The sequence below is a fragment of the Panthera pardus genome, unplaced genomic scaffold, assembly GCF_024362965.1.
Source record: "Panthera pardus isolate Hobbes unplaced genomic scaffold, ASM2436296v1 HiC_scaffold_11, whole genome shotgun sequence".
In the NCBI taxonomy this organism is placed as follows: Eukaryota; Metazoa; Chordata; class Mammalia; order Carnivora; family Felidae; genus Panthera; species Panthera pardus.
In genome coordinates this window covers 76,670,729-76,685,587 of record NW_026526666.1, presented here as the reverse complement: position 1 = coordinate 76,685,587, position 14,859 = coordinate 76,670,729, and the positions used below count along the sequence as shown (strand labels likewise).

The 14,859-nt window shown below is 45.4% G+C and overlaps 1 protein-coding gene across 5 annotated transcripts in view; it reads right to left on the bottom strand.

Moving 5' to 3' along the window:
- Positions 1-14,628, bottom strand: part of RHBDL2 (rhomboid like 2) — a 52,331-nt gene extending 37,703 nt beyond the window's left edge. The window contains exons 1-2 of one of the 5 annotated variants that reach the window (XM_019430186.2): positions 14,373-14,628; positions 10,406-10,499 (exon numbers count right to left, since the gene is read on the bottom strand). The gene's annotated coding sequence lies outside the window, so the exon portion shown is untranslated. Of the gene's footprint in view, positions 1-1,147; positions 1,206-3,843; positions 3,969-10,405; positions 10,500-14,372 lie in introns of those variants that run through there. The other 4 variants (XM_019430185.2, XM_019430188.2, XM_019430189.2 and 1 more) reach the window with 4 other exon arrangements.
- Between the last annotated feature and the right edge of the window lie 231 nt (positions 14,629-14,859).

Sequence of the window (14,859 nt, the reverse complement as noted above, 5' to 3'; positions counted from 1 at the left end):
GTTTGTTATGTGAGAAATATCAATTAACTATGTTCAACACTCTGCACCCAAGGTCCCAAAGAAGAAAAGAAAATAGAACCTTGGTTCATTAATTGTGCCTCTTTCGTCTTTATGTAAACTTTAACCTCTCTCTTGAAGACCAGTTTCTTCACTGGCTGAAGCACTCATTAAAACAACTTGCCAAAGCACTTTTCCTTGTATCTATGTGACGCACATCATACATCTCTTGGTGTCAGGGATCCTAGACACCACTGAACCTGACATTCCATGCCAATGTACCCAAGACTTCTACCTGTGGCAAAACATAAAAAATAAAAGTCACTTTCTCAAACCTCTTCACTTTCTTCTCATTTCTATTTCTGGCACTACCAAGTGATTTATTTTTAGGAGTCTTTTCTACTCCAACAAGAAACAAAGACTTTAGTCACTACATGCAGGTTACATAAAGGCTGTAACTAGTAGAGAAGAGTGAAGTCATGTGAGATGTCAAAGTGGAATGATGGGCCTGGCTCACTAACTAAATGACTAGCAAAATCATTCAGTTCACATTCATTCACAACGGGCCTTTGAGGGTAGCTAATGAAATACGAAAACTGTTAAGTGTTGAATCTGCACATGTCAAGGACTCCCAGTACATTCTTTTGATAATGCTTATATAATGGTCATTTGTCAGAGTTCTTGGAGAATTCCCAATCTCATGAATCCCGCTGGGCAGCAGGGACCACTTCCCACTACAGAAGGTAAAAATTCCCAATCCTAACTGTTCCAGGTCCCTAGGCAACTGGGGCTCAGGTATGTAACTTGGGCTTGACCCATTAGCTGCATTTGCTTAGGATTTTTGAGGCTGGGGCTTCAAGACTGGTTAAGTTCTTTCCAGTGGTGACGATAAAGCAGTGGCAACAGTGTCCACTGTCCAGCCTCGCCATTGGGTCAGTTTGACATCCAGCATCCAAGACCAGCTGTATCTTGGATACAGGCTGCAGCAATGAACATGGAGCTGCAGAAGCAATAGGGCCATTTTCACCTACCTGGCTCTGTGATGATTTTGGTGTAGTTCTCTGCCACAGGGAGTCAAGATGGAAATAGGCACCCAGGAAAGGAAAGGGATTTGCCTCTCTGAAAACCCAGAGGACTAAGTCAGGCCCACCTTCCCTTCTTCATCTCACCCAGGAGAGCACAGGCACAGCCACCCGCCTTAGGACAACTCTTAGGTCTCCCTTTGTCTCAGCTTATTTCCCAAACCTGGTTTCTGCAGCCTTCCAGTGATTTTGTAACCTACCTGTGATACTGTGAAATACTAAAAAACAAATATTTTCCCACCCAGTTCCTGGCACAGAGCTCCTAAAACCTCTGGAATTTCCTGAGTGACAGGGGTGGGAGGAGCATCTTCTATTATTCATAATAAGCCCCTTTCAACCACACCTGAGTTTATGCTAATGAAGTGACTCTTGGAGGATAGGGCTGGTTGCCTAAGGAAATGACCACGGGATTAGAGGTTAGAGGGTTGGAACTTGCAGGCCCACCTCTGGGAATGGAAGAAGGGCTAGAGATGGAGCTTCATCACCAACAATCAATAACCAATCATGCCTATGTAATGGAACCTCCATAAAAACTCTAAGCAAAAGGTTCATAGAGCTTCCAGGTTGGTAACCACAGTGAGGCACTGGGAGAACAAAACACCCAGAGAGGGCATGGAAGTTCTACATCCTTTCCTGTATACCCTGCTCTATGCATCTCTTTCATTTGGTTGCTCTTGACTTGTATCCTTTATGATAAGCCAGTACTAATAAGTAAAGCCCTCTCCTAAGTTCTGTGAGCTGTTCTAGCAAATTATTAAGCCCAAGGAAGTGGGGCGGGGGGAAGGGTCACAGAAACCCCAAATTACAGCCAGTTGATCAAAAGTACTGGAAGTCCAGACTTGCAACTGGGGTTTGAAGTGGGGAGCAGTCATATGAAACTGAGCCCTTAGCCAGTGGGGAAGTTAGTGGCAGAATTGCTTGGTGTGAAAAACCCACATATTTGGTGTCAGAAGTGTGAATAGGAGTCGAGAAATAGTTTTTATTTTCCCACCCAATGTGCTTTCAATAAAATTTATTTACTGATGTAATCAACCTGAATCACTCTCTGCCCTTGCAACCAAGAACCTAATAACACCTGAATAGCCAAGAAACTCTTCTACCTGCGGTCTTCCTGTTATAAGTTAAACTCATTTCTTGTTCTGTGTGAGGGAGACACAGTGCAAGGAGAGCACAGAACCAGGAAACCTGTTCTTTGGTCTAGACTCTGCCACTTCCTGGCTGTGTGAGCTGGAGCCTGTCCCTTCCATGCTCTGAACCATGGCTCTCTCTCATGTGCACAGTGAATTGGACAGTCTGCCCCCCAGACCAGTAGTTCTCTAAACTGGCTATGCCTTAGAATCTCCTTGAGCATTTGTTTTTCAACATCAGTTTCCATACAGCTTCCTGGGCCCCACTCCTGAAAACACTAATTGGGTAGATTTAGCAGATCTCTGACAAGTGACGTAGAGACAGCAGCACCTTTGAGACCACAAAGTAAGGACTCCAGGGTCCAGTCCTCTGACAAACTCTGTGATCATCCAACAGAGAGTTCCTGGCACACAGGAGGAGTTTGGAAAATACTTACACCTGTGTAAAGGGTAAACAAACTCTCTGCAACTTTTCTGTAAATCTAAAATTATTCCAAAATAAAAAGTTTATTTGAAAGAATACTGGAAGGAGGGGAGCCTGGGCAGCTCAGTCAGTTAAGCGCCCAACTTCAGCTCAGGTCATGATCTCACCTGAGTTCAAACTCTGCATCAGGCTCTGCGCTGACAGCACAGAGCCTGCTTCAGATCCTCTGTCTCCCTCTCTCTCTCTGTCCCTCCCCTGCTTGCTCTCTCTCAAAAATAAATAAACATTGAAAACAAACAAACAAACAAACAAAAAACGGATACTGGAAGGAAGGAGAGGGGAATCTATCCAGACCACATTAACCAAAACTCTTACATCACTTTTTGTTGAAAAGCACCTCCCACTACCCTTTTCCTCTACATTCAATCCTATTATCATTCCCATCGCTGACCTGTCAGAGGAGACCCACAGAGCCACCACACCCTCATGGCTACAAAAGGACTCGTCAGCTGACTTTTTGCTCGGCACTGTGAAGATCCGAGTTCTGCTCCCAGCATAGTCCTTCATTTCTCTGTGCCTCAGTGTCCTCAGCTGTCAAACAGACCCCCTTTCTCTCCTTAGTATCTCACAGAATCATTGTAAGAAGCAAATGAAATAAGAGTTGCCATAAGAGTGGGCACTTTACTGCCTGCCAGATTCTATGCTAAGCACTTAATGAGCATTCTCTTCATTAATTTTCACGACCTTATAAAATAGGATAAAAACAAAAAAAATTGTTTTTAATAAAACAGGATAATAACACCCCCATTTTATAGATAAGGAAACTCAGGCTCCAAAGTAACTTGATCAAGGTAACGCAGCCAGTGAGGGGAGAGCTGGGAGAGGAACCCAGGGTGTCTGACCCACAGACCCTGTGTGCTCCTCGGCCCTGTGATTTCTGTGCACCAAGTGTTAAAGAAGCGTACATCTTTATGTTGATTATGTTCATCCCGTCCTTCCCTCTACCCTAATCTCCCTCTTCTTCCCCCAGCTCCCCAAACAGACCCACACCAGAGCCTGGGGGTTTCCAAGTGGCAGGCCATCAGCCCAGAGGATGGGGCTGGGAATCCCCACCATTCCCACTGCTGCCACAGGGAGTCAAGATGGAAATAGGCACCCAGGAAAGGAAAGGGATTTGCCTCTCTGAAAACCCAGAGGACTAAGTCAGGCTCACCTTCCCTTCTTCATCTCACCCAGGAGAGCACAGGCACAGCCACCCGCCTTAGGACAACTCCTCTTTGGCAGAAAGAGACTTTCGATCATTAGTTTGTGCTGTTTTGCTAGTTGCATTCAAATGAGTAGGTTCTAAATATCTGAATTGTTTCTTTAAACAGCTGGCCCCACCCATTCATTGGTACCAGGCCGGCCCTTGCCAAGGCTGAGTCCTGCCTTGATGTGGCCTGGGAGCCCAGGAGGCTGGGCGGCAGGCTGTGCTGGGTGTACCCAATTTTTGCCCAGCCGGACCTGGCGGGGAGGCTTTTGGTGGCGTTGCTAGGCAACCTGGGTAATTGGAGAGGCCACAGATTGGGCTTCTGGGCCACAGAGATTAACAGCCTCCTTCATCACACTGCAAACCATCATTATGCCCAGTTCCAGGGGCCTGCAGCAATCTCTGTGGTTTAGCCTGAAAGAGCACTTTTTTAGCTACAGAAATTAAGAACCAGCCTTTCAATATTATGGGTTTGTGGCTGTGGTTGTTTTCTTTTTGCTACATCTCTGAGGATACACTCAGAACAAATAAGCAAAAGATTTAAAAACAAAAAATGCTTTCACAAACCCCCTTTTCCAGAAGTTTTTCTTATTCCTAAAGCAAAGCAAACTTGCACTCAACTTTGAGGGTAACTAAGGCAGAGACACTCTGCCTCCCGAGGTCTCTGCACACCCACTATGTGTTAAAACCTTCTCCCTTGGAATCCCACACAACCGTGGCTGTGATTCGGGGTGGGGAACCGGGGCCTTTGTCATGGGCAAGGCCTCTCAATAGGAAAATGTCTTTTTGTGTCTCTCCCATTAACAGCAATTGTAATATCCCCCCCTTCCTAGTCTACAGAACCACTTTCACTTATACCATTTCATTGGATCCTCCTAGCTGCCCTGTGAAGATGACATCATTATTATTCCCATTTTACAGACGAGCAATGAAAACAAAAGAGGCAACTGTGATCAGATACCTACCCAGTCACACGAAAGCTGGGACATAAGGCCATTTTTCTGAGGCCATCCTGAGCTCTCCACTATACTATACTACTTTCCCCAGAGCTATCTAAGATATGACATATATATTTGTACCTTATTGTAATATAAGTAATAGTAACAATAATACACACTGGTGTAGAGACACAAGAACCTCATCCTGTACCTCATACTGTCCTCAACACATCATCCTTGTTGATTGTGGTCAGGCTTTCAAAGCTGCCTCGTGAAACCAATTTGACAATAAATTTCACATATTGAAAAAAAAAAATAAACAATAGATTTGAAATAAAAAAAAAAAACTAAAGGATGATAATGATACTTGTAAAAAAACAAAACAAAAACTGCCTCGTGTACACTAGGGAATATGGAAGAATTCCCAGGGATGGACACCCTATTTATCTACGTTAACAGACCTAACATACCAGAGTGCAGGGCTCAAGAGAGACACTGACCCTGAGCCACCTCTTCCTTAATTCAAGGAGAGGACTCTGTTTGATAGCATTATGATACTACTACGTTAGTGCCTTAAGTAAGGAGGCAGAATCATTGCTTTCATTAGATATTTGTAGGTACTTTTCAAAAGGTCTTTTAGTACCTCATTGGCAATGTTTCTTGAACAGTGGTCTTTTGATAATGACCAACTGTGCTAGTGTGCACGGGACTAGGGATTTCTTGGGATGTAGAACTTGGGACGCTAAAATCAGGACAGTGCTGGGCAAACTGAGGACAGTCACCTGTCATAGACCACCTACATCAGAATCATCCGGGGAGGTCAGGTGAAAGTGGCTGGTTCTAATCCTATGGCAGTGGTTCTTAACCTTGGCCACACATCAGAATTATCTGAGAAGATTATAAAAAAAATATTGATGTTTGGGCTCACCCCAGAACAATGGCATCAGAGCCTCTGGAGCTAGGGCCTGGATACTGTATATTTTAATGTGCAACCCAGACTGAAAGCTCATACCCGAGAGATTTGGATTCAGAGGGTCTGGGCTGGGGTCTTGCCCAGGAATCGGCATGCCTTTTTGACAGCTCCCCAGGGGATTCTTCTGTACACCGTGGTTTAATGACCAATGAATTCTTACATGATGTATGCATTCACTGGACAAGCATTCCCTGAATGCCTTCTGTATGTTGGGCTCTGGAAACACAAAGAAAAAAACAAAACAAAACAAAACAAAATACCTCCTGTTTCCAGGCCCTCCCCATCCAGAAAGGAATAAAATTCTACACATTGTTCCAACACGGTATACTGTGATTTAGATTTATAAAGTGAGTCAGCACCAGCAGGGTGATTACAGTTAATCTGTTCACAGAAACCTAGTGTGATACACAGATATAGAGATAGATAGATAGATAGATAGATAGATAGATAGATAGAGTGGGATTTGTTTCTCCCGTCCTTGAATCTGGGCTAGCCCTGTGACAGGCTTTGACCAATAATACGAGGTAGAAGTAGCACCTCCCAAGGCCAAGCCTTAAGCCTGCAGCCCCCACTCTTGTTCCTCTTGGAAACCTGATTCCATATAAGAAAGTTGGCTACTGGGGCACTTGGCTGTAAAGCATGCAGCTCTTGACCTCAGGGTCCTGAGTTTAAGCCCCATGTTGGGCATAGAGCTTACTTTTAAAAAACAAATAAATAATAATAACAGAAGCTAAAGGAGCACGTGGGGTGGCCCAGTCAATTAAACACCCAACTTCCGCTCAGGCCATGATCTCTCAGTTCATGAGGCTGAGCCCCGCACCAGCGGGCTCTCTGCTGTCAACACAGAGCCTGCTTTGGATCCGCTGTCTCCTTCTCTCTCTGCTCCTCCCCAGCTTACGCTCTCTCTCTCTCTCTCAAAAATGAGTAAACATTTTTTTTTTAAAGTAAAAACTAATAATAATAAGGCTGATACCCTGAAGCCACTATGTTATGAGGAAGTCCAAGCTACTCATATGGAGAGAGAGACCATGTAGAAGAGCACCAAGGTGCCAGACCTATGAGTGAGTGAAGCCTTCTTAGACCTTATAGCCCAGCTCATCCACCAACTGAATATAGCCAAGTCAGTGACGCCAGCCAATACCATAGAGGGCAGAAGAACGGCTCAGCTGGACCCCGCCCAAATTCCAGACCCACAAAATCATGACAAAATAAAATGATTGTTTTAAGCCACCACATTTTGGGGTGATTTGTTAACACAGCAATAGTTACCAACATACGTCACCAGAACTAGAAGACAGTCCCATACCATTCTGCCTTCCCATTAGCATTGTCCATCTTGGTATCCCTCCAGAGAGTAGACTGCTGATGTCTTACCTGAAATAGTCTCCATCTCAGTTTCCACTCCTGCCCCCGCCCTCCAAAACAAACACAACTATAAATCAGAGTCTAGCAGAATATAGCAACTCTCTCCTTAAAACCTCTTAAAGGGGAGCACTTGGGTGGCTCAGATGGTTGAGCGACCAACTCTTAATTGCTGCTCAGGGCTTGATCTCACAGTTCGTGGGATCAAGCCCCATGTTGGGCTGCAGCGCGGAGCCTGCTTGGGATTTTCTCTCCCTCTCTCTCTGCCCCTCCCCCCCCTCGCACTCTCACACTCTCACTCTCTCAAAATAAATAAACATTAAGAAAACACCTCTCAATGGTTTCCCACTGTCTTCCAGATAAATACAAGATCCTTATCAAGGCTGGTAAGGTCCTGCACAACCTAACTTCTGCCTTCTTTGTAGAATTTGACCACTCTCCCCCAACCTCTATTTTTTCTTTTATACTCTGTTTCCCTTTTATATATATGTATTTTTATTGGAATATTATTTTGGGGGCGCCTGGGTGGCTCAGTCGGTTGAGCATCCGACTTCAGCTCAGGTCATGATCTCACAGCTCGTGAGTTCGAGCCCTGCATCGGGCTCTGTGCTGACAGCTCAGAGCCTGGAGCCTGCTTCTGCTTCTGTGTCTCCCTCTCTCTCTGCCCCTAACCCCCTCGCATTCTGTCTCTGTCTCTGTCAAAAATAAATAAACATTAAAAAAAAATTTTTTTTAAAGAAAAAAATGAAATATTTTTATTGAAGTATTATTAGTTTCAGGCATACAAAATAATGATTCAACAATTATATACATTACAAAATGCTCACCACAATAAGTGTAGTTACCACCTGTCACCATATAACATTACTGTAGTACTATTGACTATATTCCTATGCTGTACTTTTCATCCCCATGACTTATTTCATAAGTTGAAATTTGTACCCCTTAATCCCCTCCACTTATTTCACCTATCCCACCTCCACCTGCTTTTGGCAACCACCAGCTTATTCTCTGTTTATCCATTTGCTTTGTTTTTTAGATTTCACAAATAAGTAAAGTAGTTGTCTTTCTGTCTGATTTATTTCACTTAGCATAATACCCTCTAGGTCCATCCACGTTGTTACGAACGGCAAGATTTCACTCTTTTTTATGGCTGAATAGCATTCCATTGTATATATCACATCTCCTTTACCCATTCATCTACTGGTGGACCCTGAGGTTACTTCCCTATCATGGCTATTGTAAATAATGCTACAATAAACATAGGGGTGCGGGCATCTTTTTGAATGAGTGTTCTCAGGGTGCCTGGGTGGTTCAGTCGCTTCACTTAAGCATCTGACTCTTGATTTCGCCTCAGGTCATGATCTCATGGTTCATGAGTTCAAGCCCCGTGTCAGGCTCTACCCCAACAGCTTGGGGCCTGCTTGGGATTCTCTCTCTCCCTCTCTCTCTCTTTCTCTCTCTCTCTCTCTGCTCCTCTCTCTCTCAAAATAAAAAAAATAAACAGTAAAAAAAAAATGAATTAGTGTTTTCATTTTCTTCAGGTAAATACCCAGAATAAGAATTACTGGATCACATGCCATTTCAATTTTTAATTTTTTTTAGGAAATTCCATAATGTTTTCCACAAGTTCTTCTTTCTATCCCAGGAACACCCCAAGCTTTCTCCTGCCTCAGGGTCTTTGCACTTGCCGTTCCCTTGACCTAAACCTTTCTCCCTCACCCCTTCACCCCTCCCACACACCCTAATGTATATACACAAGGCTACCTCCTTCATAACAAAGAGCACCTCCCTAGGAAGTCTTCCTTGACCCACCTCTCTGCTCACCCCAGATATTCTATCACATTCCTCAGCTTATTTGCTCCCAGCACTTGTCACCATCTAAAAATATCTGATGTGTTTATTCATTGTCTGTCTTTTCTACTCGAATATGAACTGCAGAAAAAATAGAAAATATGTATTTTTTACTCCAACTGTAGGTGCTCAGTAAAAGTTTGCTAAATAAGCCATCGAGAAATGGAGAAGGAAGGAAGTATGGAGTAATAGAAATCACAGCAATCAGAAAACCCTGATCTTGCTTCACTTCTGCCTCCGCTTACTTGCGGACAAGCCACTTCAGCTCCTGAGTCCTGACCACGAACCTCATCACCACCATGATGCACATGGCCAGTGATGTGTAATGTATACCATATGCCAGAAGTCTTCACATTGTTTTGCTCACGAATCCCCATTAGATTTTTTTTTTATGTTTATTTAGTTTTGAGAGAGAGAGAGAGAGAGAATGAGTGAGTATGCGTGAGCAGGAGAGGGGCAGGGAGAGAGGGAAACAGAGGATCTGAAGCAGGCTCTGGGCAGACAGCAGAGAGCCTGATGCGGGGCTCAGGCTCACAAACCATGAGATGTGACCTGAGCTGAAGGGAGAGGTTCAACTGACTGAGCCACCCAGCTGCCCCCCCCCATCAGATTTTGAAAAAGCTATGACCCTTTCACACATTTTTATGATAATGACTAAAATTATTTTTCACAAGTTAAAATAGTTTCCAAGATAGAATTTTCTGGGGAGTGCCTGGCTGGCTCAGTTGGTAGAGTAAGTTAACTCTTGATCTTGGGGTTGTGAGTTCGAGCCCCACGTTGGGTGTGGAGATTACTTAAAAATAAAATCTTTTAAAAATACCAAAAGAGAATTTTCTGATATAGTCTTATTAGAAACATGCATCTAAACCTTGAAGCTATAGATTTAGCTGATTCAATTTATGAAAAATGTCTGCCATGTAATCCAGTTGTTAAAGTCAGGCCTTACTGTCAAACCAATCTGCCAAACCAGAATAATTCTCTACCTGTAAGAAAATCCACCTTCATTTTTAAAATTTCTACAAATGAGTTTATCTATATCCCCATGACAATTAACTCAGGTCCCAATTAACTCTATGATACAATAGAAAAAGAGCTAAGGCACATACATTTAAAGTAGAGTAGCATAATGGGTAAAAGCACAAATTCTAGAGGGGAGGTTCTGGAGTTCAAGTTCTGATTCTGCCACTTAATAGCTCTGTGACCTTGGGTGACTTATTAAATCTGTGGTTGCTGGGGTGCCTGGCTGGCTCAGTCAGTAAAGCACACAGCTCTCAATCTCAGGGGTTGTGAGTTCAAGCCCCAAGTTGGTGTAGAGCTTACTTAAAAAATAATAATAAAACAAATGAAAAGTAAATTCTAAGAGTCTATAGTAAGGCACCACCCCTTCAGTTTATCTTACCTAATCTCTCAGGAACAAAGCATTCTCCAATTGTCCTGGTTTTTAAATCCCCAAGCAATGCACCATAGAATGATTCAGGACAAATCTAGTAAAGCTAGAGAAGGGAAATAACAAAAGCAGAGTTAGGGTCTCCTGGCTGGCTCAGTTGGTAGAGCATGTGACTCTCAATATCAGGGTCTTGAGTCTAAGCCCCACATTGGACATGAAGAGGGAAGGGAAGGGAAGGGAAGGGAAGGGAAGGGAAGGGAAGCCAGAAGGGAAAGGAAGGGAAGGAAGGGAAGAAGCAGGGAGGGAAGGAAGGAAGGAAGGAAGGGAGGAAGAGAGTTCACAAGGATAACCTAAAAGAATCCAGTCAAGCAGATTGCTGTTAGGAAATACCTATAGAATCTGAAGGTCTGGAAACTGATTCTCTGAAAGCTATCCATGCCCACGTACCCCCAGTTCCATATTTAACACAAACTCCAGGGCATATTCAGAGCCTAATATAATTCCTGGTGTCCCACCTACAATTCCTTCTCTCTCCTTTACGTAAGAAAGCACAAATTAGCAAGCAGTATACCCCAAAATTTGCTCCCAATTATGCAAATGTAAATCATTTGTATATTTCAATACTTTTATTAGAAAGAATAGATCAGGGGCACCTGGGTGGCTCAGTTAGTTAAGCATCTCTTGAATTTGGCTCAGGTCATGATCTCACGGTTCATATGTTTGAGCCCCGCATCAGGCTCTGCGCTGACAGTGCAGAGCCTGCTTGGGATTCTCTCTTTGTCCCTCTCTCGCTGCCCCTCCCCCATTCATTCTCTCTCTTTCTCCCCCCCCCCCCCCCGCCCTGTCTCTCTCTCTCAAAATAAATAAATAAACTTTAAAAAAAAAATGGATTGGCTGTAACCCAGCAAACAGCTGAGGACAAAGCACCAGTAGATCAGGACACAAGGCAAGTTAGGAGGCCCTTCATGAACCATTATGAAGCCCAAAGAAGGAAGTCCTAACCCAGATCCTAAAAAGAAAGGTTCATTTGCTCAGACAGGTAGGAACTCTGTTAGGCCTAGAGATCTTGGTGCCATTTCCGTGACCCCCATGCATCAGCCACACTTCTGAAATACAAATCTGATGGTGTCCTCCTTTTGCTAAATCCCTTCAATAGTTACCCAATACCCTTGGGATAAAATCTAGTGTCCTTGACAAGGCTCATGACCTGAGCCCTGCCTATTTATCCATCCTCATTTCTTGCCATTCTTCCATATATACTCTCCGCTTCAGCCATACTGAGTCCCTAGCGATCCCAGCTCCCACCCTGCACTAAGCCTTTTCATGAGCATCTCTCTCTGCCAGAATCTTCCCTCCCCAATTTGTTCACCTGGTGAAGTTCTAACAACCCCTTCAAGACCCTGTCCTAAACACCTCCTCTGCAAAGCCTTACTGAACATCGACCATGAGCCTGCCATTGGCTAGGCCCTGGATACAGTAGAGAACAAAGCCAACATGGTAGGATTAAATGCCCCTCATAGTTCCCTCTCCAGGCTCTGCTCCTGTCTAGGGCACCATGTCTTCTTTGTGTTATCACCATCTCCTCCACAAGGCTGTGAGTGCCTTGAGGATAAGACTTCAGTTTTATTCATCTTTGAATCCCTATCAGGGAGCCCACAGAATGTATCAAGAAATGTTTCTTGGAGCCATTTAGCCACAAAGGAGTCATGCAATATTTCTTTTTTTTTTTTTTTTTTTTTTTTTGATTTTTTAAAAAGTATATTTATTTATTTTGAGAGAGAGAGAGAGAGAGAGAGAGAGAGCAAGCAGGTCAGGGGCAGAAAGAAAGAGAATATCCCAAGCAAGCTTTGTGCTGTCAGATCATGACCTGAACTGAAGTAGGAGGCTTAACCGACTGAGCCACCCAGGCAACCCCAAACACTTCTGTATTAGGGATATACAAAGTGCTGGTTACACAACTGTGAACAAACAGACATGGTCCCTGCCCTCTTGGGACCAATAGAGCACTTGACTGAATGAATGATGGATGAATAAGTGAATGAATTCATGAATCAGGAAGAGGTGTGCTCCTCCCCGCTGGGACGAAGCAGCCCAGAGCAGGAGATGTCCAGGAATTAAGAAACTGGTGTCTAGGAAGTTGGGAGAATGATCATGTCCTTTTGTTCTTTCCCATACAGCGGAACTTGAAAGACAAGGAGTTGAACAAAGAGCATGGAGTCTAGAGTCTGACCTAGTCTTGAATTCTGGATCCATTAGTTACTAGCCATGTGACCTTAGGCAATCGCTTAGCCTGTTAGTATCTTCATTTCTTCATCTGTAAAATGGGGATGATAATAATAATATCATAACAGGGTTATGATTCAATGAGATAATGCATTTAAAAGCCCTTAGGGGCGTCTGGGTGGCTCAGTGTGGACTGAGCATCAGATCTCAGCCCAGGTCATGATCTCACAGTCCCTGGGTTCAAGCAGCATTGGTCTGTCAGCACAGAGCCTGGAGCCTGCTTCAGATTCTGTCTCCATCTCTCTCTGCCCCTCCCCTACTCACTCTCTCTCTCTCCCTCTCAAAAATAAATAAACATTTTAAAAATGTTTATTTATTTATTTTTTAATTTAAAAGCCCTTAGCCTGAGGCCAGGCAGAGTTGGTTTTAGGAATTGGTAGTTCCCATCACTTGCTCAATGTGAGTGCAAATTCAGAAACTGCAGGAGAGCCTGCTGGGAACATCTTTTCCCTCCACTGCAGTCCCAGCCCTGGTCCAGTTCTTCCCTACCCAGTCCCACCCCCACCCCTTTTGAGCCTCCCTCTCCCATCTCCACCTTCCCCTTCGCTACCCATTCTAGGTTTACAAGTCTGCCTAAGTGCTTTCAAGGCCAGGGGTTGTCTCACAGATCTTTACAACCCTACAGAGAGGGGAGGTGGCGGTAGGGAGGAGCAGGGCAGGGAGGGAGCCAAAGAAGGAAAGAGCACAGGTGTTTATTGAGGCCCCCACTACGTCCTGGGCACCCAGCTGGGTGCCTGATATGCGTTGTCTCCTGCCGTCATAACAACACCACTTTAGGGATGAGGAAGCCGGGGCTCAGGAAGTGAACAGGAGAGCTGGAATATGAATCCAAGTGTCTGAGCAACCCCAAAATAATCTTCCACTCTGCCAGGCTGCCCACCAGTTTATAATTATTAAACGCGTGTGAAATACATACCTGTTTTCCTATTCCCAGAGATTGTGTGCCCCCTCCCCCAGAATCCAGGTATATGCTCAAACAGTGATGAATAAACAAATGAATAATAACAAATGAATGAGCAAAATCCCTCAGATACCGGTACCAGGAAGGAGGAAACAAATAACGTTGGGGAGGCGCCTAGCAGGAAGAAGCTGGAGAGGCTGTTTCCCATGGCTGTGGTGTCTAATGTGGGGAAGGAGGTCTAGCAACTGGCTTGGTTGGAGGGAGAAAAAAGTTGGGGGACAGACGTGGGGAGGGAGGTTGCTTCCTGGGGGAAACATGAAGAAGGGAGAGAGCCAGTGATCGACCAGAACCTTGAAGGAGAGTGGCGTGACCTGGTCCCTGCCAACCGTGTCCCTGGGGGAGAAGCCAGACACAGCCCCCCCCCCCACTCCTGACTCAACATGCTACTTTTATTTATTTATTTATTTATTTTAAGCTTATTTATTTACTTAAGGAATCTCTACACCCAAGGTGGGGCTCGAACTCACGACCTGAGATCAAGAGTCGCATGCTCCCCGGACTGAGCCAGCTGGGCGCCCCTCAACATGTTACTTTTAAAATGAAAGTTGCAGGATCCCAAGCGGCCATCCAGAAGGATACTCCCGGAGGGAGGTTGCCAAGAGAGTACCCCACGCCGGCTCCTTCCCGCAAGAGCCCCGCGGCCTCCGGCCTTTTTGACCCCCCTGGCGCTTCCTGCCCCGCGGCCTCCTCCCCACCGCGGGCCTCCCTCCACCCGTCCCAGCTCCCGCTGCTTACCTCGGGAGGCCGACGGCAGTCCCAGCCGGGACAGGCTGCACCCCCGCGTTCCAGGGCGCCTGGGCCAAGGGGCTGGCTCCCCTGCCCTGAAGTTCCCGCCCTGCCAGGAGCTCCTTGGTCCCTCCCCCAAACTAAAATCGTCCCAACAGGTTCCCAGCCGCCCAGCCCAGGGGGAGGGAGGCTGAGGAAATCCCCTCCCCGCCTTGACACCCGGCCTGGGCCGGGCCAGCCAGCTCTGCAGTCTCACTCCTGGGCTGGCCCTGGATGAATGAGTCCTCCCCTCCGTCTGCCTGGGACTGAGCCAGGGAGCCTGTGACAGGCTCTGCTCTTTCTCTGTGGCCCTGGCATTGAACTCCGTTCCTCCTCCGAGTCCTACCGTCCTGCGCTAGGTCTGCATCTGTTTCCTTCCCTACTCGGCCCCCACGGGGAAGACCTCAGCAGGGTGGTCTTTGGTTGTGCTGTGGCCGGAAGCCAGATCTGGTACTGG